Genomic DNA, 24,643 nt, shown 5'->3' with positions numbered 1-24,643 from the left:
TTTTCATGACAGATCAACCCCCCCCAACACACACACACACACACACACACACACACACTCACCTAAGTCTGTTCATTCATTCATTGAACCAATATTATAGGGCAGGGACTCCCTCAAAATCACCACATCCCCTAGAGAAACCTAAGGACCAGTTCCCCAAATGCAAAATGTTACATTCCTTAAGCATTTGTGAAAAGACTAAACTGAAGGAAAGCACTGAGAATACTGACACAAGTTGTACAACATATTACAGAAACACTCTTTGAAAAATAATGCGTCTATACCTAAAACACGCGCACAAATCGAATGACATTAATCCTCCAAAAAATTACCCTTCAGCAGATAACTGGTAAGAATGTCCTCATATTAGATATGGAGAAATTGAGAAAGCATTGTAAAGTAAAAATACTATATAATTCCATGAGGAAAACTACTGAGATTCACTCTGCAAAAAGCCACAAAAATACTCCCTGTATTCTGGAATATTTCCTGAAAAGTAAGTAAGATTTAAATGCATACCAATTACTTATTTTTTTAAAAAGTCAAGTTTCAGAATGAGATATTATATTATGGAGATTGGTTAAATAAAGCACTTTGCAGAGGTAGGTGACATCATAAACTTCATTAAAACCATAATACAGGAAAGCTTATCCTATGGAGATCAGGCAAAGCCCGAAGCAATCTAGAATCACTCTGATGTAGGAAGCAAACGAGAAAAACAACTTCCTCTTTCCTTCTAGGTCCTTCTAAGCTACTCCCTGATAAGTATTTCCTTCCATCAGCCGGTCAGCCACCCACCCTGAAGAAGCAGCTGAGCACACTGGGGTTAATGCAGAACAGAGGGCCCACGGCTCAGTCCCCCGACCTTTTCTCTCCTCCATCACAGCCCCTCCTCTCAGATCGCATCCAGTCCAGACAACTCCCAAGTTCACATCACCAGACCAAACCACTGCCGGGAACTTCAAAGCAGTACACTCGCTCTTCTCTGCTCTCTCCTATGGCTCCGCCAAGCCCCCCAACCTGGTCTCCACTCTCACCTTGACTCTGCTGGCCCCGACCCGATCTCCCACCTCCACCCTTGGCTCCCAATAGCCTGTTCTCCACTCGGAAGCCAGAGCAGTTCTGTCAAACAGGGAGGTCGGATCCTGTCTCTCCTGGATTTGCAACTCTCAAAGGGCTGGTCACCTCACTCAGATAGTACACGGCACGTAGCAGGGAGTCAACAGCTAGCTGCTGGAAGTTGGTGTGGCATTTCATTCCTACTTTTTATACAGAAGAAACTAGAGAATTGTGAGATTATCAGACTTTAGATATATTTATTTGGAACTTTTCTTTGGTGATCTCATCTAGTAATCTCATCTATATCTGCCTTGTACTTAAATCTCAGCCAGATTACCTTCCACGAGTAGATTTTTAGGGGATATTTCTGGTTTAAGATCTACATTTAAAGATGAGGTCTGTAGGAAGAAAGACATTTTAAAAGAATCATCAATTTTCCACCTTGTGCCTCCTTTTAGTTTTTTCCTCAAATGAAAAAGGTCAACATTCAAAAAAAAATTACTGAAGCAAAAGTCAATACCACGTTACATCTTTATACAGAGAGTGAGAGACGCAATCTTATCAGTACAGAAACAATTAAAAACAGGTATCAGATGGTTTACCCTTTTTTTTTCCGAATATGATTAAATGGGGAGGGGAGACCTTCTCAGCAGAGGATCACGGATAAGAAGTGAACAGGATGGAAACCCAAGCATCCCGGCCCCCAGCCAAGAATACCCTGGCAGCGTCTTGCAAGCTGAGGACAGACAAAGCATGTTAATGAGAAATCCTGTTGTTATGTTACTCAGATACGGGCCTTCAGCTTCAGTTTCCCCAAAGGAACTGGTTTCATTCACAGGGGGAGGAAAAGTTACACACACGAGAACAAAGGCATGTTTACATTTTCCATTCACTCCTGTAACCTGAGCTGATGAGGTCACATGCGCTTGCACTGGGGGTGGGCGGGGGCAGTCAAGGAACTAATGCAGAAACGGGACACTGCTTTGCTCCAATTCAGTGTAAGAGGCACGACAACAGTGCTCGCTGATGCTATAATCTAAAGAAACGTCTGGCCATGAGACTCCGTGTTCAAGACAATCCAAAGCATGAGGTCTAACATTGTCTCGGAGGGAGAAGGTTCACTCCACCCCAACCTCCACCAACGGGACTCTTTTTAATTTAATTTCAAGAGAAGTACACACATAAACTTGCCCAGCTCTGTGGTGCTTTGGAGAAATAACAAAAGGGAAGATTTAAATACCAGATACAGCAAAATCATTCCCAAAGTATTATCACGGTGCCGAGTTTCCTCTTAGAATTCCATGAACGCTGAAGCAGCAACACCCCTCCTACACATCCATCTATTGACCACGCTGCACCGGGCTGGAACCTCTGACCTTCACGGAGTTTTGTCACTTGAGACATCAGTAACTGTCTAGACCGGCCGTCCCCAACCTTTCTGGCACCAGGGACCGGTTTCGTGGAAGACAATTTTTCCACGGACAGGGGCTGGGGTATGGTTTCCGGACCATTCCAGCGCATTACATTTATTGTGCACTTTATTTCTATTATTATTACATTGTAATATATAATGAAGTAATTATACAACTCACCATAATGCTGACAGGAGGCGGAGCTCAGGCGGTAACGTGAGAGATGGGGAGCGGCTGTGGATACAGATGAAGCTTCGCTCGCTCACCAGACCCTCACCTCCTGCTGTGCAGCCCGGTTCCTAACAGGCCTCAGACCACTACGGGCCCCCGGCCCGGGCGTCGGGGGCCCCTGGTCTAGCCCGTACAGTTCCTGCTGCCCACCGGGCTCCATGTGTGGTCTACCGATCCACCCATCACAGCGGCTCCCACCAGACACCCTGCTCCCCGATCGCCTCCTTCTGTGCTTTGCTGGCACCTGCCCGCTCCCTTCGCCCAAGGCAGTCTCGAGAGGAACCATTCCTAGTGCCATATTGGATGCCTGATGGAACAAGTTGAAACTTTTCCCAAACGATTCCTCTAACAAAACAGAAGACTCCCTGCAGCCCAGCGATTCAGCTGAACAAAAAGAGAAGAGAACCAAGTCACACTCCCCATCCAGCGAGTAACAGAAAAGCAGGCGTGAAGAAACGCCCGACCTCGTGTGACATCCATAGATGCGAATGAAAGCCGCAATGCCACATACTCTCTTCACTTACCATATCCGCAAGGATTACAACACGAAACCCCCCCCCCCCCGCCGCGCTGGCCAGGGTGGGGCTCCTCAGGCACTCGGACACTTCACCGGCACAAACAGAAGCTATAAATGAAGCTTGTTTTAGACTGCAAAGGGTGCCCAAGATCAAACTAGAATCTAAGGAAAAAAACATGTATTTCCCAAAAGGCAGTCTGTGATTGACAGCTGACACAGGCGTCGGTTTGGGATGCTGTTTAACGCTGGCGGAAACCAGAAGGGTTAGCGTGTCACCCCCCAACTCCCCACACTTCCTGGCCACACGGTGACCAACCCAAGACGGGCCGGTAGGCTTCCCTCCCAGGAACGGGGATCTGAGAGCCTGATTCTGGTGGACTCTCATCACGTGAGCTCGAACGAAGGAAACTAAACTCACATCAAGAGCTTCATCTAACGAAGTCCCTTGTTCCCGGCATATTCTCTTCCTGCTTAGCACACAAACGGCATCTGGATCCAGTGAACTGACTTTCACTTTGAATTTTTCAAATTTATACTCTAGGATTATTTTCTGCTTATGTTCTTGTTTTTCCTAAACTCCCTTCTCTAATCTTTCTAATTTCATAGTGGTGATTTCAACCAGTTTATCTGACGACCATATTGACTTCCCGTTTAAGAGCAGGATGATCTACGTTTCTTAAATAGACTGAGTCTGGTGTAGCTAGACTCAACAAATCCCAAAACTCGCCCCCGACTTCAGAATATTATTCTGATAGGGTTATACGATTTCTGGTAAATTTTTTTAGGTTTGTTTTTTTTTTTAAGTCCTATAACAATTTTAAAATCAACGAATCCTGAAAGTAACTTTCCAAAGGGGGCAAAAAAAGAATTATCGTCTCCTCATTTTTAAAACTCACTTGAATTTAATGGTAACTGCCATTCGCCAACAGATGAAGGCCAATTTTCTCTCATCATTTGTTCCATTATTTTCCAATCTGTTACAGAATTCTACAGACTATAGATGTGATGTGCCCTTCAAAATGTAAAGTCTGACTTTAGAAAATTAACACAGCCTTGATTGTCTTCTCCCATAATCATTCTGTCCAAGGCTCTTCCCCAACCTAACAATGAACACTCAGAAAGGGAAGAAGATATATACATACTTATTTCAATCACAATAGTCAACTATGACAACACAAAGAATTCAAGCTTTCAAAGCACTTACTTCTGCTGAAGATGCAATCATGTTACATGCTTCGAAAATAACGCACTCCCCCATCCTGTTTTTAGAGAACTTTGAAAATCTAGACAATATGCTTCCTTTCAAAACACCAACTGCTTCCAGAGAAAAAGAAAGAAACAGACAAATGATCTTGCCAAGAACCATTTCTGCAGTTTCTCTCCGTAGAGTAGCCCTTTCAGTGGCTACAAAGATTTAAATTCAATCCTTGATTGGACTGATGATATACCACCTTTCATTTACTTAGAATTGAATTTTAGAACAAAAAAGAGCTTAGAGTACTCTAGTTCAGTTGTTTCCAACTTTTGCAAGGACGAGGACCCCTCTGCGATGCTAAAAAAATGTTAAGGATTCTTACAATAGTTGTGTCTAGTGATTGAGAAAGTAAAGAAAAAAACCATGAGTACACAGTAATTCTTTAAAAGCCACCTGCAAACACCTGTAAAATAGTAAAACATGAATCTAACTTTTTTTCTTATTACAGAGCCAGTTAACGTCAGAACTAAGTCTAAAAACAAGTCTCCAGACTTATGACACAGATGGGGTTCTAAGATTCCAGAGCGTCATTCAGCACAGAGGAAGGTTTTCTTCAAGTATCCCCAACAATCCTCTTAGGAACTAGACAAGGCGATCTTAAAGTTCTTACAGGAAAACAAGCAAAGATACGGAATTCTGAAAAAGAAGACGAAAGAGTAGAGAGCATCCCTACCGGATACTGAGGTGCTGTAAAGCTACAGTGATTAATTGGTGTGCTGCTGAAATGCAGAAATGGCTCATAATACCTAGGAACTCAGTATAAAATGGGTGTGGCCTTTCATATCACTGGAGTAAAGAGTATTCATTAAATGCTACTGTAACAATCCATCGGGGCGGGGGGCGGGGGGGGGAATCAAACGGAGTCCCGACTTACCCCTCACGCCAAAAGAAGTTCCAAATGGAACCAACAAAGCACCAGAAGAAACACAGAAGATCTTTTTTTAATAATCTTGCAGTGGAGGAGGTCTTGTGAAACATGATTGAACAACAGAAGCCAAACGTTAAAACTACTTGAAAAAATCAAATATTACTTCATTACTGAAAATTCTACAAACAAAGCCAAAATCACTCACCGAATGAAGCCCCTTCGGAGCGTTACAATTCTAACCATCAGACAAACCCAGATTCTCTGCCATCCAAGCACAGCACTCCTTCTGTTTGCCATACAATCCCAGATTACTCAGAAGATAGTTTTAAAACAATAAAAAATTACATCTCAAAGAATCCATGGAAAAGACCTCACACCTTTCTTTCTTGCCTGGGCCTGTGGAGTGAGACTTCCACGGCACCACCCTCAGCTGTGACCTCTGCTCGCACTAGAAACCATTGGCAACACAGTTAAGTCTTGCATTAGGCATTGGGGGCCACAGTTTAACTTTAGCAAAACATACACAGGGCAAAGCAACAGGCATTTTTTCAGAGTAAGTCTGCTCTGGGATGTGTGGTCTGACAGCATGCAGACTCGGCAGTGAATGCTCACCTAGTTTACAATGTCAACAGACACTACTGGGCGCCTGCTGCATGTAAGCCAAACGCTAAGATGAAGAAGAACCAGTCTTCTGCCTTCCAGAAGCTTTACCATCTGATTTATCAGTGACACAAACCGTGAGGAACGGATGTCCTTATCAACAGCAGCAACATATGTTTCAATCTTTGTATTTCCCCACATGACTGCATACAGCAAAATTACAGTTATCTAATGTATTACTTATAAGCAAATCCCTTCTAACCATGGGATTTTTTAAAAACTAGTTTATGGGTATACCTAAGTGACTGGGCCCCAAACCAGAAGGCACCACGTAACAGCCTATCAGCAGAGTGGGTGCTCTATCTGGAGGGTAATGTAAACAGCTGCTATTTAAACTCAGTCATTATTCAGTATCATCGTGGTCCAGAAACCAGGCAATTTTTACTTCTTGTGGACTTTTCCCCTTTATTCCTACCTGGTATTCCGCCAAGTTCTCATCCATTCATTCTTTCTCTTTGACATGAAAATATTACCTGTTACAATTATGTATTCGCTCACTTCTGTCAGTTTTTTCAAAGTTTTTCTTCCTCTTTTGCTTCCCACACTATCACTTGGGAGGACATTATGTATCTCCTGATGAAAGCTCTGATTCAGAAGGAACCTGCCCCGCCCCCGCCACCACGTCTCTTCCCAGAGGCTGGATGCTACTTCTCCTCCATAACCTTGGCCAAACGGCACCAGCCATCAGAACTATCAAAGGAGGAACTGTTTTCACGTCGTTCCATTTACAAAGACTTTGAAACAGTTCTGACTCTCTGTTAGGATCATCTACAGGGCAATTCTGACTTTGCAAGAGATTCCAAAACCTCTTGTCCTACATGTACCTTCAACACACAGATACTAGCAAGTAAAATTCCTGAATAATTATCTCACGTGTTTCTTTGCCGCCCATGAATGCTTCCCAGATAACATAAAACTGAAAAATATTTTATAAGTTCCTTATTTTAATTTGAGGAATGACTTAACTCAAGACAAATCATCCTTTTATCCGGTAATTATAAAGAAATGACTGAAATTATAAGTCAATTCCAATAAGCTGTCCTTAATAATTTCTGTAATAAATAATTCTTTGGTTAACAACCAGACTCTCAATATTCTGCAGTAAATATATCAAATATAGATTAGGTTAACAGAGGCCATACAGTCTTAATTCTAGATCCTATGAATACTGTTTCATAAAAATTATGTTCACTGCCTAGTACTGGAAATTAAAGTCACACTTTTACTCTAAAAATAAGCGCTCTAGAGAAGCACTCTTAGCAAGTATTTCCCGTGAATTATAATAAGACACCCTCATTTGCCACAGTCAAGGATTTTCAGAGTAAGAGCTTTAAAATCCTGAGATGTTTCATTTGTATTCCAGCAGAAACCATCAGCCCTCAAGAAAAAGCAATAGAAAGGCTCCCCATTCTGCTAATTTACTGGTCCCCTGTGACTAAGCCATGATGAAGTGCCTTTGTTATAATGCTTGCTAGATCTCCATAATCCTGCAAAACCAAGGGTGTCTTTTTTTTTTCCCCTGGAAGGGAGGGGGATGGTAGGAGAGCACCAGAGGTACCACTTAAATGTTAGAGATTTAAGTAAACATTAGGCAAAAATGCAGCATCTTCCAGGTGGTCAGAGCCCAAAATGAACTTCACTGAACTGAGTTCTCAGGATCGTTTTGAGCAGATCACTTCCTGGTGAGCCGTGGCTTCTGCCCCCCAAACCTTTCCGGGCTACTGAGGTAGCAACCACACTCCTGACGCCTGTTACCATCTGCTCCTGCTATCTGAGGGGAATGAAACGGTCCTGACACAGCCTCCCGACCACAAAGGCAAACTTCAAGAAAGCAAGAGTGGCTTCATAAGACTGTCACAGCTTTAAGAAGGAAGAAGGGACATTCTACAGATTACAGAGGATAATTTAAAGACGGCTCCCAAGCCCCAGTACAGCGCGTTTAGGGCCACTTTTCTGAAAAACTGCTCAAAGAAGCAACAAAAACAGGAAATATCATCAAATTCATAATTTTTTTAAAGAATGCTTTTTAATAGAATAAGGAATTTTTAATGAAAAGGCCACGTAACATAAAAGGACTGTGCTTGGGTTTGAGGGTCCCCGGGCCCCGCTCCCCCCTCACCTGTGCTGACTCGGACTACGACCTTCTCTGCAGCTTCTGTGCGACCGTTCGGGGCACAGACAGAGTAACAACAGGCGTACAGGAGAAAGGGCCCCCCCGCCTCAGGCCCTCAGCCAGCATGACCCATTCACCTGCTGCTTGAGGCCCAGGAGAACTTTGCCGTGTCTCGTCCATTAAGGAAAATCATCCTACTGTTTCCCATCCTTGCTTGTCTCTGTTGCCTCTGGAACCTGCCCTCACATGAACCGGGACCATCTGAATAAAAAGCTCCCGTAGAGGACCGCTGCAGACATCAAATTTGATCCCATAATGAAGACACGTAACGCGTAAACCATCAGACACGCACTCTCACGAGAGCTGAGACACGCTGCCCACACCAACTCTGTCCAAGCCGCGGCAACTCAGCTGTTACCTTCTTTTCACGAAGACCCCAGGCTGCAAATGATCACTTAGCATTCATTTCTTTCTGCCCCATTTTTAAACGTCCATAGAGGTGCCCTTCGACATCTTTCTTAGTGACTAATTATGCCCTCAAGGTACTGACCCTCTTAGGAGATCTGTTAACAGCTAAGAAGGACATCTAGATTGTTCTGCCCTCTCTTCCAAGGTGTGGTCCCAAGATGCACACACAGGTCTGAAGGTTCCTTAGGAGTTTTCTTGCTGTTGCGATTGTTCTTTATTCTGCCGATTCCTGGGCGAGCTTTTACTCTCAGTACAGAAGTCAACCTTTCATTCAGTACCCACGTGGCTTCCTTTACTCCTTACAACAACTCTGCGGGGCAGGCACTGTTTTCTTAGACAAGGAAGTCAAGGCTCACGGAAGTTAAGAAATGGCCCCCAAACCACACAGCTAATAAACGGCAAGGCCAAGATGTGACCCCAAACCAGTCTGTCCCCAAACACCTGCTCTTGACTGGGTTGCAATTCTGTCTCTCATCGGGTCTGAGAGGCACCCCATCATCCAGCCCTGTGCACATCCCACTGTGTTCCAGAAACAAGACACCATTTATTGGAAGTAGGTGAAAAAAAAAGAAAAGAAAAATAAGAATAGAAGCATTAAATGAGCTGGAAAGGAGACACATACAGAAGGCATCCCTTAGATCCCGTACATCTGCTTCAGGTGAACCACAAATTTGGTTCAAGAACCTGTAAAGGGGAATCTGAGGTTTTACAGAATAGCGTCCACAAGGCACACATCTACCAACTACTAAAAGAAGGTGGCTTTACTCCTGATTCTAAGACCTGGAAGCAATTCCAGCAGAGTCCACACCCACTGACATTCTATCCCAAGGCAGGGGCTGAATAATGGCCAAGGCATGTTCCTCTTTCTCCAACGTTCCAAATGGCCCCTCTGTTCTGATTCCAGAGCCTAGCTGGCATAGCATCATAGCAGATGACTGTCAAGGAAAGAATCTCTAATAAATGGTCATTAAAAATTAAAAGCCAAGAAGCTCTGATTGTCTTCCATTGATAACATAACTTGGGACCCCTTGCCCACAGAGCAGTAGTTTTGTAACTTTTTTTTTTTTTTTTAACAAAATTTTCATCAGAATGCCAAGCAGTCAGAAGGGAGTAACTCTGGTTGGAACTAGAGTGAAAGCTTCCAACTGATTTCTTCATCATAACTTCTCTGAAACTTGGCAAGTCTCTCAGGACTGTCTCCTGTCCTCCCTGACACTTACAGCTAACCCATCTCCTACTGCTTCCTTCAAAGTTTATCGCTTGTTTTCCTTCCAAAAGGAGCAAAGAGCAGCAAAAGTAAAACTCGGGGTGGTAAGTCTATTAAATACAAACATTCTTAAACATACATACAGGATATCTCAGCCAATTAAGAAAACTGAAGCAATATGCAACAACTTACAAATGGCAACAAGGAAATATTAGTGACTGAAAAAGTTATAAAACTGTGCTAGATTTAACAGTGAGAGTATTAAAACATAATATTAGGATACAGCATTTACCGTTTATACATCTGGGGGAGAGGGAAGGAAAACATCAAAAAGCTCTGGTCAACTCAAACCTCTCTGGGTTTCTATTTATTCAACTTTCCTAAAATGTGATTTAACTAACTACTGTTCATATCCCTAACACTTAAGAAATTCTGGGAACTTAAATTTAAATGAAATTTGCCAAATCTTATGATTTATTTTAGTACTTTCATGAGAAGACCAGGATGAATCAAGTTTCACTCAATTTAGGAAAAGAAATCACATTCCATTCATCCAGATAAGGAAGGATTCCTCATTTCACCAATGACCAATGCCTGCAAAACAAACATCATCTTTAAAAAAAAAAAAAAGAAAGAAATTCCAAAATTACCGGAAATAATTTGAGGCTGACACTAGAATTAAAGGGGGGAGAAAAAGTCAACAAGCACCAAAATGTATTATATGAAATCCAACACTTCAGAAATAATATTTGAATACTAACTGGACCTACAAACGCATATGCATCTAATGCTTGGCCGCTTTCATACAAAGCCCACTGAAAGCGGGATTCCATTCACTGAGGTTCTTTGAGATGTTCCTGACAGAAATAGAAACTGCACAAATTTTTAAGCTACTTTATGCTACAGCACTTCTGAGGGAAAAACAACATGAAAGCCAACTTTTGAACATACGCATATTAATAAAAACCTATTCTAATACCCTTCTAAATGGAAAAACTTAAGAGGTTATTTTTAAATGCAAATTTACATATTGGAAAGCCAAAAATACACAGTAAGAAATGACTGGAAATACAGGCAGGCATCTCTAATTTTCAACATCTAAGGTTTCGGAGATGCAGTCAATCTAGAAATCACATGTTTCTCGGCATGATTCAGTTTCATTTTTTCTGGGCTCATTCATTCGTTTCTGATGACCATGCACAATCAGTGGGCACGCTAACCATTAGGGATGCTGTCTCCTGGTGGAAAAGGGTCCACACAAGCAAGGGTGTATATCACGTCTCAAGATCACCATAACGTGGGGACAAAGAGAGAGCAAGATACAAAGAGAATCATGTTTTTCTTGTCTTTCATTCTTTTTCCCCCAAAAGTTCAAAGAGACAAAAAAATAATGGTAAAATAGGCACGGTGATAATGGACGTGAGATTTTGTTATATCTGCGAAACAACCCAAAATATAAATGTCTCCTCAGCAAAAGAGAACTGTTATTTTCAACCTTATTTCCTATTCTTGGCACTTCAGTTTAATGTTTGTCTGGAATCAGGCTACTCACCTATGTAATCCATGGAACATTAAAATATTTGAATTTTGTCTGTCTAGCATCTCAAATTACTCAATAAAAGGAAAGCAAAAAAAATAATAATTAAATAATTTGCTTATAATGAATCATCACCATCCTTCCCCTTCTCTAGCTTGGATATTTTATTGACTTTTGTATTTTAACCTAGTTTCTCTCTTCTTGTTGTTTTACAGTTTCACAATAGAAAGACAGCTCCACACAATTATCATTCTAAAATTCTATAGTCTAAAACACAGTCAACATAAATAGGTACATAGATGATTTCCATCATTTCCTTTAAACTCACTTCCGTTTTTCCTCTCACTTTTAACCTACCAAACCAAATTATTACTGAATAACATTTTAGCCTCAGATAAGTTCTCAAATGTTTCTTTGAAAAGATGAATGTTAATTTTAAGATAAAGGCTTTTCAACTCTCTTTAAAAAAATAAAAAGTAAAGCATAGTCACAGATCATTTTTCGACAATTTTGAGGTTAAGTTCTACCTAGATGGTAGGAGATTAACAAAACTGACAAAACCTTTAGAATGACCACAAAAAAAAAGGAAAGAAATCACTAGCTGGTAAAATCAAGAATGAAGAATAGACATTGATCACTACCAGCCAGAAAAACTTCACAAGGATTACAAGGGAATACGCTGAAGAAGTTTATGCCACCAAACTAGACAACTTAGATGAAAAGGAAAATTCCTGGAAACATACAAATTAATAAAACTGACTGAAAAAGAAAGAGATAAGCTGAATAAATGTATAGCAAGTTAAGAGATTGAATTAGTAATTAAAAATCTTCCCACAGAGAAAACCTCAGGTCCAAATGACTTCACAGGTGAATACCTAAAAAAAAAATACCAATCTTTCACGAATTTTTCTAGAAGAGGAAACACTTCCTAACTCATTCTATGAAACCAGTTTTATGCTGACACCAACACCAGACAAAAATAGCACAAGAAAACTACAGATCAATATCCCTCATGAATTAGATGCAAAAATACTCAACAAAATATTAACAAGTCAAATCTAGAAACACAGAAAAAGAATTACATACCACGAACAAATGGGATTTATCCGAAGAATGCAAAGTTGGTTTAACCTCCAAAAATCAATTAGTACTATATGTCATATTAATAAAAGACAATATTACATGGGTGTCTCAAGAGATACAGATTTTTCTTTCACAAAATCCAACACCCACTTGTGGTTAAAAACTCCCAACAAACTAAGAATTGAAAAAAATTCCCTCAGCCTGATAAAGGGCATCTACGAAAACTACAACTAACATCATACTGAATACTGAATGCTTTCCCCTTAAAAACAAGAATAAGGCAAGAATGCCTGTTCTATTCAATATTGGAATGGAAGTTTCACCTGGTGCGGAAAGGCCAAAAAGAAAGAAGGGAGGGAGACCATCCAGATGGAAAAAGAAGTAAAATTATCTTGCTAGTCAATTTCATGACTAGTGCGTGTCATGATCCTATATGTAGAAAGTACTAGGGAATCCACAATAACACTACTAGAACCAAAAGATAGGTTCTACAAGGTCACATGACACTAATCAGTACACAACAGTCAACTGCTGTGACCACAAAGAGGAAGCACAAAGGGGTTCCCTTGTGGTGACAAACAGTCCACAACTCAACGGCGGTTACGTGAATCTATGTATGAGATTAAGGCACACAGGACACACAAATGAGTGTGCGTACAAACTGGTGAAATCTGAGTACGGTCTACAGATTGTACCCATGTCACTTATCTGGTCTTGATAGCATACTATAGCTATGTTAAGATGTTACCACTGGGGGAGTCTGGGTGAAGAGTACATGTGGCCTCTCTGTTCTACTTCTGCAACCTCCTGAGTCTACAACTGCCTCCAAATAAAAAGTTACTTTTTTAAAAAATCAAGTGTTTTTCTATAAAAGAGCAACAATCAAAAATGAAATTAAGATCCTCAGGTGATTCTTCTGTGCAAATTTGGGAACCACTGTCTTATACCTTTTTCAAGACGGCAAGAACAGAAGTTACATAAGCACATGACATACCATCATTCCGAAATATGTATCAGTAAAATTCCCAAGTTTGTCTACACATTAGAAGTCACCTAGAGATTATTTTGAAATTTCAAAACCTATGCAACATACCAGACCACCTAAATCGCAATTTCTGGGACTAGGACACAGGCATCAGTACTTTCTAAAAGTCTGCAGGTGAACCACTGTTGTCAGAAGCAACAATATTTTTGCTTAGAATCTCTTACAATCTAAACCCTCAAAGAGCTGTTGCTCATGAGTGACACTTATCAACCGTTACCTCATTAGAAATTAAGGCAGAAACGTTTTAAATATTAAAACACTGAAAAGGACAAAATAAACTTATGTGTTAACATAAATATATCTTTAAAGAAAAATAACTATTTCTCAAGACAAAAAATTATTGGCATGATTATATTTTTGCAAGTTTTTTAATGTCTGGCTTAAGAGAAGGCAGCTAGATGTTCGTATCTGCTTTCTGAATTCAATCTGTTGCGATATGTTGTTTTGGTTGCAGTATATGAAGACGATTCGGTCTCATACAGATCTCTGGTTGAAAACAGGAGGGGTGTTTAATAGTCTTTTCAGGTAATTGTGGCTCCATCACGTAGCCTCTGAAAAACACACTGCATACTCTGAGAGAATGAAAGTAAGAAGGGCAGAGAATGTCTTAGTATAATTATGAAAATAAGTATGATCTCACTGACCCCTAAAAAGGTCCTGGAGACCCCCCAGGAGTCCCCAGACCATACTTAGAGACTTGCTGGCTTAAAATATAGAAGAAAGGAAGACTAATAAGGTCTTACGCTTTACAGAGAGATAGGACTTTGCTGAAAGATGGGCAAGTAAGTGTAGAATTAGACAGGGAGAAGGGGGAAAAAGCTGGCTCAAAAACCAAGTTGATTTTCACTGAAAACATTAATACCTAAAAATGAGTCAAATTAAAACTAGACACTAGCTGAAAAGGAGAGCTATATCCAAACGTGAGCATAAATGTAATCTATAAGATAAATTCAGGTATTAAAAAATTCCAGATTGCCAAGGTGAAACAGAGATTTTTTTTAAAATTACATTAAAAATCATTTACAATAGATTCAAATGTCCCCATTTCTTTTTCTACTTAAGTTTTTAAGACTTCTTTCTCAGAAGTATTTCACATATACAGAAAGGTTCACAGCCCCCAAAATGTACAGCTTGAAGAATTATCACAAAGTGGACAAACCCAAGTAACCACCATGAGGGTCATAAAACAGGACACTGCCAGCAACCTCAGAAGTGCCCTCCACTCCCCACTCAAGAATTAATCCTTTATTCTTCCCAAAGGTAATCACTTTCCCCACTCCTAACACCCCTTTTTAATTTTATTTAAGTGAAATCTCACAGTTATGGACTCTGTTATGTCTAGTATGTTTTGCTCAACATTAAATTTGTCAGATCACTGTTGCATGTAGCTCTATTTTTTTCATTTCTATCACTGAATAGTGTATGAATACACCACAATTTACTTAATCATTCTTCTTCTGATGAACATCTGGGTTGTTTCCAAACGGGGCTATTACAAACAATGCTGCCGTGAACGGCAGCATACACAAATCTTGGTAAAGTCATGCATTTCTGCTGGGTGTATGTACACCTAGAAGAGAGATTCTGGCTCATAAGGTATGTGTATTCTCAGCTTTTGTACACAACGCCTGTCAATTCTCCAACATGTTTGTGCCATACACACCCATTGGTCAGGGATACGAGTGCCCATCGCCCCATGTTCTCCATGCGGCAGACCGCTGGTCTTTTCCATTTTAGCCAATCTGATGACTCTACGGTGGTATCTCAGGATTATTTCTATCTGCACGTCCTGATTCCTAATGAGTTTAAGCTTCTTTCCATATGTTCACTGGCCATTTGTATGTCTGCGTATTTGTCTATTTGTAAAGTGCTTGTTCAAATCTCTTTGCCATTTTTCTGTTGGATTCTCTAGCTTTCTTACTGATTTCTTCTAGTTCTTTAAATTCTCTAGGTAGGAGACATGTCAGTTTACATGATTCAAACATTCTCTTCCAGTCCATGGATTACGTTTTTTAATCTTAATGGTATATTTTAACAAACAGAAGTTCCTAATTTAGTTCAATTTAGCATCTATTCATTCACGGTCAGGGCTTTCTATTTAAAACATTTTTCCCTAATCTAGGCCATGAAGCTACCCTATATTATTTTTTACCTTTCATCTTTAGATCTACAGTCTGTCTGGCATTGGTTTTTGTGTATGTTATAAAGTAGGGGTCAAATGTCATTTATGGACATCCATCTCAAGGATCACACACCAATGACCGAAAAGACCGTCCTTTCCAAACTATTTTGCACTTAACATAATCAAATGTCTACACATGTTTGGTTCTATTTCAGGGCTTTCTGTTCAGTTTCATTCATCTGTTTGCCCACACTTGTGCCAATACCACATGGTCTAGAATATTACAACTTTATAAACTCTTGATATCTGATAAGTCCTGCCACCTGTTGTTCTTCAAGGGTGTCTTGAAATTCTTTGCCCTCTACATTTATATAAATTCTAGAAACAGATAGTCAATTTCCACCTCCTAAGATTTTTTTCATGCTATGGACTAGGGTTGAACAGTATCTATATCAATTTAGGGTGAACAGACATCTCTATATTTAGTCTTTCATACCATGAACATGGTATTATTCCCTCTTTTCTTACCTGTTCCTTAAATTCTCTAAATATTTTATGGTTTCCTATGTAAAGGTATTATAAATTTCTTGCAAGTTCTATTCCTATATATTTGGATTTTTAATGCTATTATAAGTAGTACCTTTATTCACTTCATTTTCTAATTGTTTACGGCTATAGAGAATCTAGCAACCATGCTAAAGACACATCTTAAGTCTAATAACTTACACGGATTCTTCTGGATGTTTCTGCATACACAATAGTTTTCGCCTGCATATACTGAATTTTTTTCTTCTTTTCCAACTCTAGTATCTTTTTTTTTTTTTTTTTTTGTGGTACGCGGGCCTCCCTCTGGCGTGGCCTCTCCCGTCGCGGAGCGCAGGCTCCGGACGCGCAGGCTCCGGACGCGCCGGCTCAGCGGCCATGGCTCACGGGCCCAGCCGCTCCGCGGCATGTGGGATCCTCCCAGACCGGGGAGCGAACCCGGTTCCCCTGCATCGGCAGGCGGACGCGCAACCACTGCGCCACCAGGGAAGCCCAACTCTAGTATCTTTTATTTCTTTTTCTTATCTTACTGCACTGGCAAGAACCTACAACATAATGCTGAATAAATGTGGTAATTACAAGCATCTTTATCTCATTTCCAATTTTAGAAGATAACTTTTCATTATTTCAACACTAATATGATATTTGCTCTAAGTTTTCTTACCGATACTCTTCCTAGTTTGCTTAAAAGTTTTTCATCATGAATAGGTATTAAATCTTAATGTTTCCTGCATCTAATGATGACTGTACAGTTTTTTTCTCCATCATTAATATGGTGAGATGTGTTGGATTTGTTGAATGCTAAACCGACACTGCATTCTAGAATAAACACAAATTGTTCATGATATATTATCATTTTATGTTGATAGATCTAATCGTTATTTTTTAGGATTTTTGCAAGCATGTTCATGAATGAGACTGCCCTATGATTTTTTTCTTGTAACACCCTTGACAACGTTAGATATTAAGATTATGCTGGCTTGGCAGGACTCTCAGGCTCAGAGGATTTTGTCCACCTGATTTCAAATCTCCTCATACATTCTCCCTCCAAAACATACACAAGGAGAGCAAAAAAATCCACATATGATCCATGCCTTCCAGCATTAATATAGGAGGCAGAATACAACAGCCTTCAAATTATCTGTAAGTGGAGGAATAAACTAACTGAATTCCAACAGAGCTTCCAACACACACCACTGCAAGCCTAGAGATGCTTCTCGTGCTGAGTCACTGACATGTTGCATTATGCAAGTAAGCCCACCACATCTAAAACACCAACCTGGGAGGCTCAACCATCACTGAAAGTACAGGTTTTGTTGTTTTCATCCCTGATCCTCATGTAGTTTTGATTCTCATTATTTATATCCAGCTTTATTATTATGAGTATTTCCTACAAGTTCATTCAAATCTTTATGTGATGGGGGACAAGACAGACAAGCCCCCACTGCTTATGTCCAATAAAATCATAAGCATCTCAAACAGTAAAAATTTGGATAAAGTATACATTCCATTTAAAAAAAACTGTACATGGAACTTTTACTTATACACAGTTGATCTAAGTTACATCAGTGTCCAAAAAGAGAAAAAATGCTGAGTAAATATGAAAAGGCAGGGCAATATTGTTTGTCTCAAATGAAATTTGACTATCAGTAGCAACCAACTAGCCTAAGAAATAAAGCCACAAACTTCTAAACTGCATAGCAGAAAAAGTAGCCATAAATGTAGTTTAAAAGAAAAATTCTGTCCTAAACCCTTTAATGCCTAATCCCTAACACAATTCTTTCAAATGATACCCTATGTTTTCGTCACGGCCATAATTTTTTTTTTGGAGGGCTAGAATGGAAGGAACTGGGCATACTGGAAACGGAAGAAGTCTTTAATTAGCCTATGTGACGCAATGGACAAACAAGCACAGAAGCTGTGCGTTTTTAATTACAGTTCAGGTAGGGACTTCATTATCACTGATAAGCCTTGTAACCGTTCAAAATTACAATGCCAATTTTTAAAAAGACGTAACGTTTTAATAATCTCCCTCCCTGGGATATCTCAAAGAACAATTCCCACTTTAGTCAAGCCTTTGGAAACAAAGTTGTTTGCAGTGTGTAATTAAAATCTGAAGGGGACTGGGGAATTGGGGGGTTTCTGTGACTGCTGGTTTTAAACCAGTAATCAAGGCAGTTACCTCTAAAAGGTGTACAAAAATGGGAGACAAATCCTATGGAAAACTAAGAACCAAGATATGTTTTAAATCTACAGGGTTGGTTATAAAACAAATGTTTTTCTATTTCTATTGAAACAGACAAATGTCCTATTCTGAAAAATTACAATCATGCCCCCAAAATTAAGATCTTACTTTGCAGAGATGGAAAGTGAATCTATTCCTCCCCTTTCTAGGCTGTGGACAGGCTCACACAGGATGAGACCAACATGAGCACAGGCTCTATCGCCTTGCAACCTTCTGGTTAATGTCATCCTCCCTTTGGATTGGATATTTTGCTCCCTCCTGTTTAGATACTATTCCTTCCATGCACCACAGGGAGTAATTCAAATCCATGGCCTCTCCTTAAGCATTCACTCTAACCTCAGGAAAGAATACCACCCAGCAAACAGTTACAAAGTCAACTGAAAGCTGATATCTGCCTAGGTAATTCCCTAACACAGGACTACATAAGGTAATAGGCAAAAACCAAAACCCCCTGTGTCATACACATATTTTGAGGAGCTGAAAAAATAAGTGTGACATTAGTACGGCAAAATGACTCAGATCAAGTTTTTAAAATTACATAGTAGGTGTAGTGTCCTGCTTAGGTCATGAATCAAAACTTATGACATATTCAGTCAATGAAAAAATATCTGTTGACGCTCTTCTATGTGCAAAGAATACACTATTTCATCCACTCAGCTGATAAAATACGGCTACATGGGTTGTGGTTCAGTCAATCACGTGCACACTTTTATATTGGCACAGAATTTCACTGAACCGTTCACGCGCACAAAAACAAGTACCAGCACTCAGTGAGAGGATGCTATGAGAGGAACTGAAATGCAACGGCTGTAGCAGGCGATGCAATCTTTGGATTGCGCTGGAGTACAACTTTTACACGTCCGATACGGTCTTCAGAAATCAGAAGTACTCGGAGACCAAAGGTCCCATCAGCTGGGGGAAGACGCTGTGTGTTATCACCGCGAGCTAAGGCTGTGACCTAATGAGGTCTTTACCTGAGGTTATCTGACCAAGGCAGACACACCTACCAAACAGGCAGCGCGCTGTCTGCTGCTGACCAGGAGGAGTTTATAGTTAAGTGAGCAGGACGACGGACCCGCTGCCTCACCCCGCTAGCTTTTCACCACAGGAGCTTGGCGGTACCAACACTGTTATCACCAGCAACTAGTACGATACATAGCAGGCACTCAAACACACGCGGACCTCCTGAAAAGAACCAGAAAGCAAAAACTGCAAGACAAAAGTTAAAATAAATAAAACACTGAAAAAGTTCAAGAATATATAATATAGCTGATGACACCTTTACATTAATTTCAAGACCACTGCTCCAGACGGTCAAAGGGCATCCCAACAAGAGGAGCAAGGCACAATCTCACTCGTACAAAGTTTAGAAATGATCCCAGATGCTGTGCTCAGGGTCAAGGCCCAGAGGCTCTAGTAGACCTGAAAGGTGGGGAAATACCCTGGGATGTTTGGGATGTTTAAAATTAAAAAAAAAAAAAAAAAAAAAAAAAAAAAAGTCAACAGAAGCAAAGAGCTAACCTCAAAGAGAAGAGGCACAGGTCCGGGGAAGAAGAAACAGAACAGGGTGGCTCTAAAGATCAGGACTGAAATCCGAGTATGGAAAAATATTCTAATCTAGGGACATCTATTAAGTTAGGAGGATAGGCTCTGACACAAAACAAACAAGACTGGCCTTGAGGTAAAAGCGGCTGAGAAAGCACTGCCAGGACAGGGCAGCAACGGAGAGGACGTCACAGATAATGTGACCCCAGAGGACACCAGGACCTGGAAAAAGACAAGGCTGTGCGCACATAAACCCACCCTTAGAAGGACCACCCACCCTAGGAAAAGCATGCCTGAAAAGGAAAACAGCATCCTAAAAAGACTGTTTTTAATAAGAGAAAATAAAGTCACTGTTTAAAAAAAATTCCACCCTGCGCCAGACGTTCCTCTCTAGTGAATGCCCTTCTCTCCTCTTCAAAATCCAGCCTCCCTTGACTGGCTTCACCCCCTTAGCACCATCACCCCTTAATCCACGGCAGTAAGGCTCCACGGTGACGCCTCTTGCCAAAATCAGTAATTACATCCTAGGGCTAAAACCAATGGAAATTTTGAAACCACCGTCTAGCAACCTCTGTCTAGCAACCTCTCTCTCGTTACTTTAATATGCACAAATCCCTCCATTAAAAAAGAAAAAAAGGTCCCCCTTCACCCACCCTCCTCTGTCACCCTTCAGCACCAGTACACTTGGTGGCCCCCGCTCACTAGGAAACCCTCTTACAAACCAGCCGTCTCACTCCTGTCCCCATCACTGTGTCATCACTGCCGTCAGCTATGTTACAATGACCTGGCTGTTACCATCCCTCTTTGCTGGGGTTTTCCTGGACCATGGCTTCCCGGACACCCATCCTTTCAGACTCAGTGTGGGAGCCTATCTTTTAAACACAAGAGTCCTTCAGATCCCATCCTCCCCACTCCTTTTCTTTACGCATGCTCTGCACAAGCTTCTTGAATCTACTCCATTGACAAAGGCAGAGGTTCTAGAACTTTCTCTCCTCACTGCACCCGTTCACTCAGCCCTGATTGCAAGGAGAAATGCCTACTGAGTAATGGAACCATTAGATACGTGCAAATGACAAGTATCTATGTCCTAGCAACTTAGTACCCGTTTGAAAACAGCACACTTCAACTGAGAGAAAATGGGTATTTCACTTCTCTCTCCAATAAAACACAAACAGCATAATTTCTCACACCCTGGAGTCAGACTGGACAGCACCTCCCCCGTTCCCTGGTCCACACCGATCTGCACGCGGAACAGCAGCCAGTGAAACCCCAGCTTTGCAAAGATGACGTCATCAGAAGGAACGCGACATAAACTCCTGGAGAAACTGTCCACCACTCTGAGCAGGCAGGTCCCGCCGGCTGACAGCTGCTTGCACTGCTGAGCGTCCTTCATCGAACTCATACTCCCTGCGAGCTCACTGTGGCAAACAGTTTGCGAACCGGTGCTGAGGACTCTCACACGCGTGCCTCCAGGCCAGACACCTCCCAATATCCGGATCCCAATGCAGCCACTGACCGCTGCGTCCCGCAGGCACCTTGAACTTGACAAGGGCAGCATCCTTCCCCCGAACGGCTGCTGCTCCCTGTCCTGGGGCCCAAGGACAGCCTCACCATCCACCAGCCGCCCGGCCACAACTCGGCACTGCCCTGTCCCCTCGCTCTCCCAGCACACGCGCGCGCACACGCGCGCACACAACGCCGTCCTACCCCCTCAGGCTCCCCTCCCTCCAGCCTTGCCCCGCTATCCGTTCTCCAAGGGCACGTCTGACTGTGTCCTTCTTCGGCTCAGAAGGCTCCGGCCGTTTCGGTCACCCAGAGAGGAGGCCAGGCCCCTCCTAACAGGCCTCGCGGCGCCCCGGAGGCCCGGCCACCCCTCCTCCTGCCACGCGGCGCCCCGGCCCCCTCCCCCCACGCCGCCCTCACCTCGGCTCTAGCTGCTCCAAAGCCTCGGGTCCCCGACAGGCCTCTGTACTCTCTCCTTCTCCCCTGGCACTTCTGGGGCCCTTTCCTCGTCTCTCCGAACCGTCCCCAGCCTCGGGTTTCTGGTCATCCTGGGAGCTCCGCGAGGGCCCGTTCGGAGCACACGGCGCCCTGACCGACGGCTCCCACGGTCGCAGATGCCGCCGAACCGGGAGCTCATCCGGGGCCCACAGAGGCACCTGCCTTGCTCCCCTGTGTCCCCGAACACCCCGTGAACCCTGGAGTTCGCTGAATGCATAAAGCGGGCCAATGAGCGGGTCCGGCCACTCACGGAACGCTCCGCGGCCCTCACCGCGGGCTCTGCCTCAGCCGCCGCCGCGTTGCACGGGAACTGTTGGTCTCGGCACACCATGAGCATCCTCAGAGATGTCGTCTCTTATTTCTGCAATCCCAGTATTGAAATAGCAGCGCCCGGTACTTCGCAGGCATCCACTGAAGGGCTTTTGAATAAAAAAGGTGACTACCCGACGGCATTAAGTGCGGTTACCCCTGGAGAAAGAAACAGGACCAGACGGCGGTCGACAGGACCAGGAGGAAGGGGGAACTCAGACTTCCTGCTCCACTTATCTCTACAGTGATAGTAAATGTAAGTCACAACATGCGTTATTTACGCATTGCTGGTCTACGATATTCCTGCATTGCCAACCTAAAATGAAGTCAGGGGTAGAGAACCAGCTGAGAAGAGGCATGCATGGGTCCCAACGCCAAGAGCAGCTCCCGAGAACATCTGACCTCAAAGAGGAAAACCAGGCCCTGAGAAAAAAAAAAAAAAGGACTGAAAAGAGAAGTCGAACATTTGCAGTCTGTCCAGCCATATGGAGGCGCTCCCAAGAAAACATAAGGAATGATAGCAGCCTGTGAGTGGAAAACACAATCTCGAATATTCTTCAGAGAAAGTCCTGGGAACTCCAAACGACCATTAGCAGTGGCCCACGAGTTATATGTTGAATACTTATAACAGGCAACTATTTCAATCAAAACGTTCCAATAACCAGAAGGTTCCTTGCCACATGAAGGCTTCCATGGGAAGGGTAAGGCGCGTCTACAAGGGCACACTGAGAAGAGATGGGGGCTATAATGTTGGCAGGACCGCTAGGCAAAGTGTGTTTTTTCACCTTTATTTTCAGAATTTTGTAAAAACGGTGTAGCACATCCTTGCCTATTAGGTCATGACTCTGAGGCAAGCAGAGAATACAGTCAACTTCATGTCGGCAACCAGAAGTGCAAGAACAATTTTTATAAGGAGATAGTTCCGGAACAAGCTTCTTTTCACTGTGTTAAGAAAACAGAGACTACAGGTCAGACGGTAACTATATAAAGCCAACCAAACTTTCCAACCTAGTGAGCTTGAAACATCTTAAAAGACACAACTCTCCTGAATATCAATTAAGGAGATCTTTAAAAAATGAAGAAAAATGAGTATGACGTGGACGCTCTTAGGAAGGAGACCAGACACACAATGAGAACTGCCTATGGGAAAGGCCAAACCCGGCTTTCTTTCGTTTAACCTCTCAAGTAGATAAAAGAACTAGCTTTAAAGAATCTCTGCATTGTTTCACTGCTAGAAAAGGAAAGTTGGGTAAAGCACGTACAAAAAGAAGCAACCAGCGTTCAACAGAATTTGCCCTAGAGGCAATAGAGAAGTAAGTCAATTATAACACTTTGAACCTAGTTTTGATAGAGAAGCAGACATTTTAAGTTTTAGACAAACCTAATTTTTTTAAGATGCAAAACATTTCTAATGGCTGGCTCCTGCCCTTAAAAAATGTGGATTCCGATTCTTAATCTTTCATGCCCCGCGATGCATTTGATTTGAAGAGCTTCAAAGCAAAAACAGGCTTTTTTAATTGTCAGTTGTTAAAAACTTAATAATTACTGCTGGTAATAACTGAGAATTTAAAATTCATCCCCAAATGAGAAAATTCCTATTCCGCCCAATAGCAGCTAAGAAACGAGATGCTCCATTCATCCTTAAACCCACGGCTGAGTTTCTTAATAATTAAGAACTCTGCTCTCCACCAGGGAACTCTCCCTTGCACAGAAGCTGAAGCAAGAAGAAATCGCCATTGCCGGTTAAGCAGCACACACGGAGAGGCAAAGGCTTTCCCCTCGCCGAAGCCCCGGCGCGGAGGAGGCGCGAGAGCCGGGCCCCGCCGGGAGAGCCTCCCGGAAGGACGCATCCCGGCCCGCCGGCCCCGGCGCGCCCCGTCCCCGCGCCCCGCAGCGGGCCGCTCGCAGGCTGCCAACCCCTTCCCGGCACCCGGAGCCCAGCCCGGCTACCGAGGCCGGGACCGGGACCCCGGGCGCCCGCAGCCCCGGGGGAGGGGGCACCGGCCGCGGGGAGGGCGAAGCCGAGGGGAGAGGGCCGGACCCGGGCTGCGGGCATGCGGGGACTGGGCCAGGTGCGGCGAGATTGCGCGCAGCCCGGAGGGACGCGAGGCTCCCGGACGCGGGGCAGCCCCGGGCCCGTGCGTGCGACGCGGGCCGAGGCCCGGGCGCCTGCCCCGCAGCCGGGCGGCGCACACCGGGGCCGAGGGCCGGGGGGCGGCGCGGGCGAGAACGGCGCCGGGCCGCGCGGCGACGGCGGGAAGCCCGGGCCGGCGCGGGAGCCGGCGGGGAGGATGCGCCGGGCTGCAGGGAGGGCGCGGGCGGCGGCGCGGCCGCAGTGGGCCCCACCGCCCGCTCGAGCGCCCGGGCGCTGCCGCAAGTTCACTTGGCCGCGGGGCGGCGGGGCCCGCGCCCGCCTCCGCCCG

At 43.2% G+C, this 24,643-nt stretch overlaps 1 protein-coding gene across 3 annotated transcripts in view; it reads right to left on the bottom strand.

Annotated features, from left to right (window-relative positions):
• Positions 1-24,643, bottom strand: part of WASF3 (WASP family member 3) — a 94,149-nt gene that overhangs the window by 69,212 nt on the left and 294 nt on the right. The window lies entirely within an intron of this gene.

This window comes from Physeter macrocephalus, chromosome 13, assembly GCF_002837175.3.
Source record: "Physeter macrocephalus isolate SW-GA chromosome 13, ASM283717v5, whole genome shotgun sequence".
In the NCBI taxonomy this organism is placed as follows: Eukaryota; Metazoa; Chordata; class Mammalia; order Artiodactyla; family Physeteridae; genus Physeter; species Physeter macrocephalus.
This window is presented reverse-complemented; position numbering and strand designations above follow the sequence as displayed.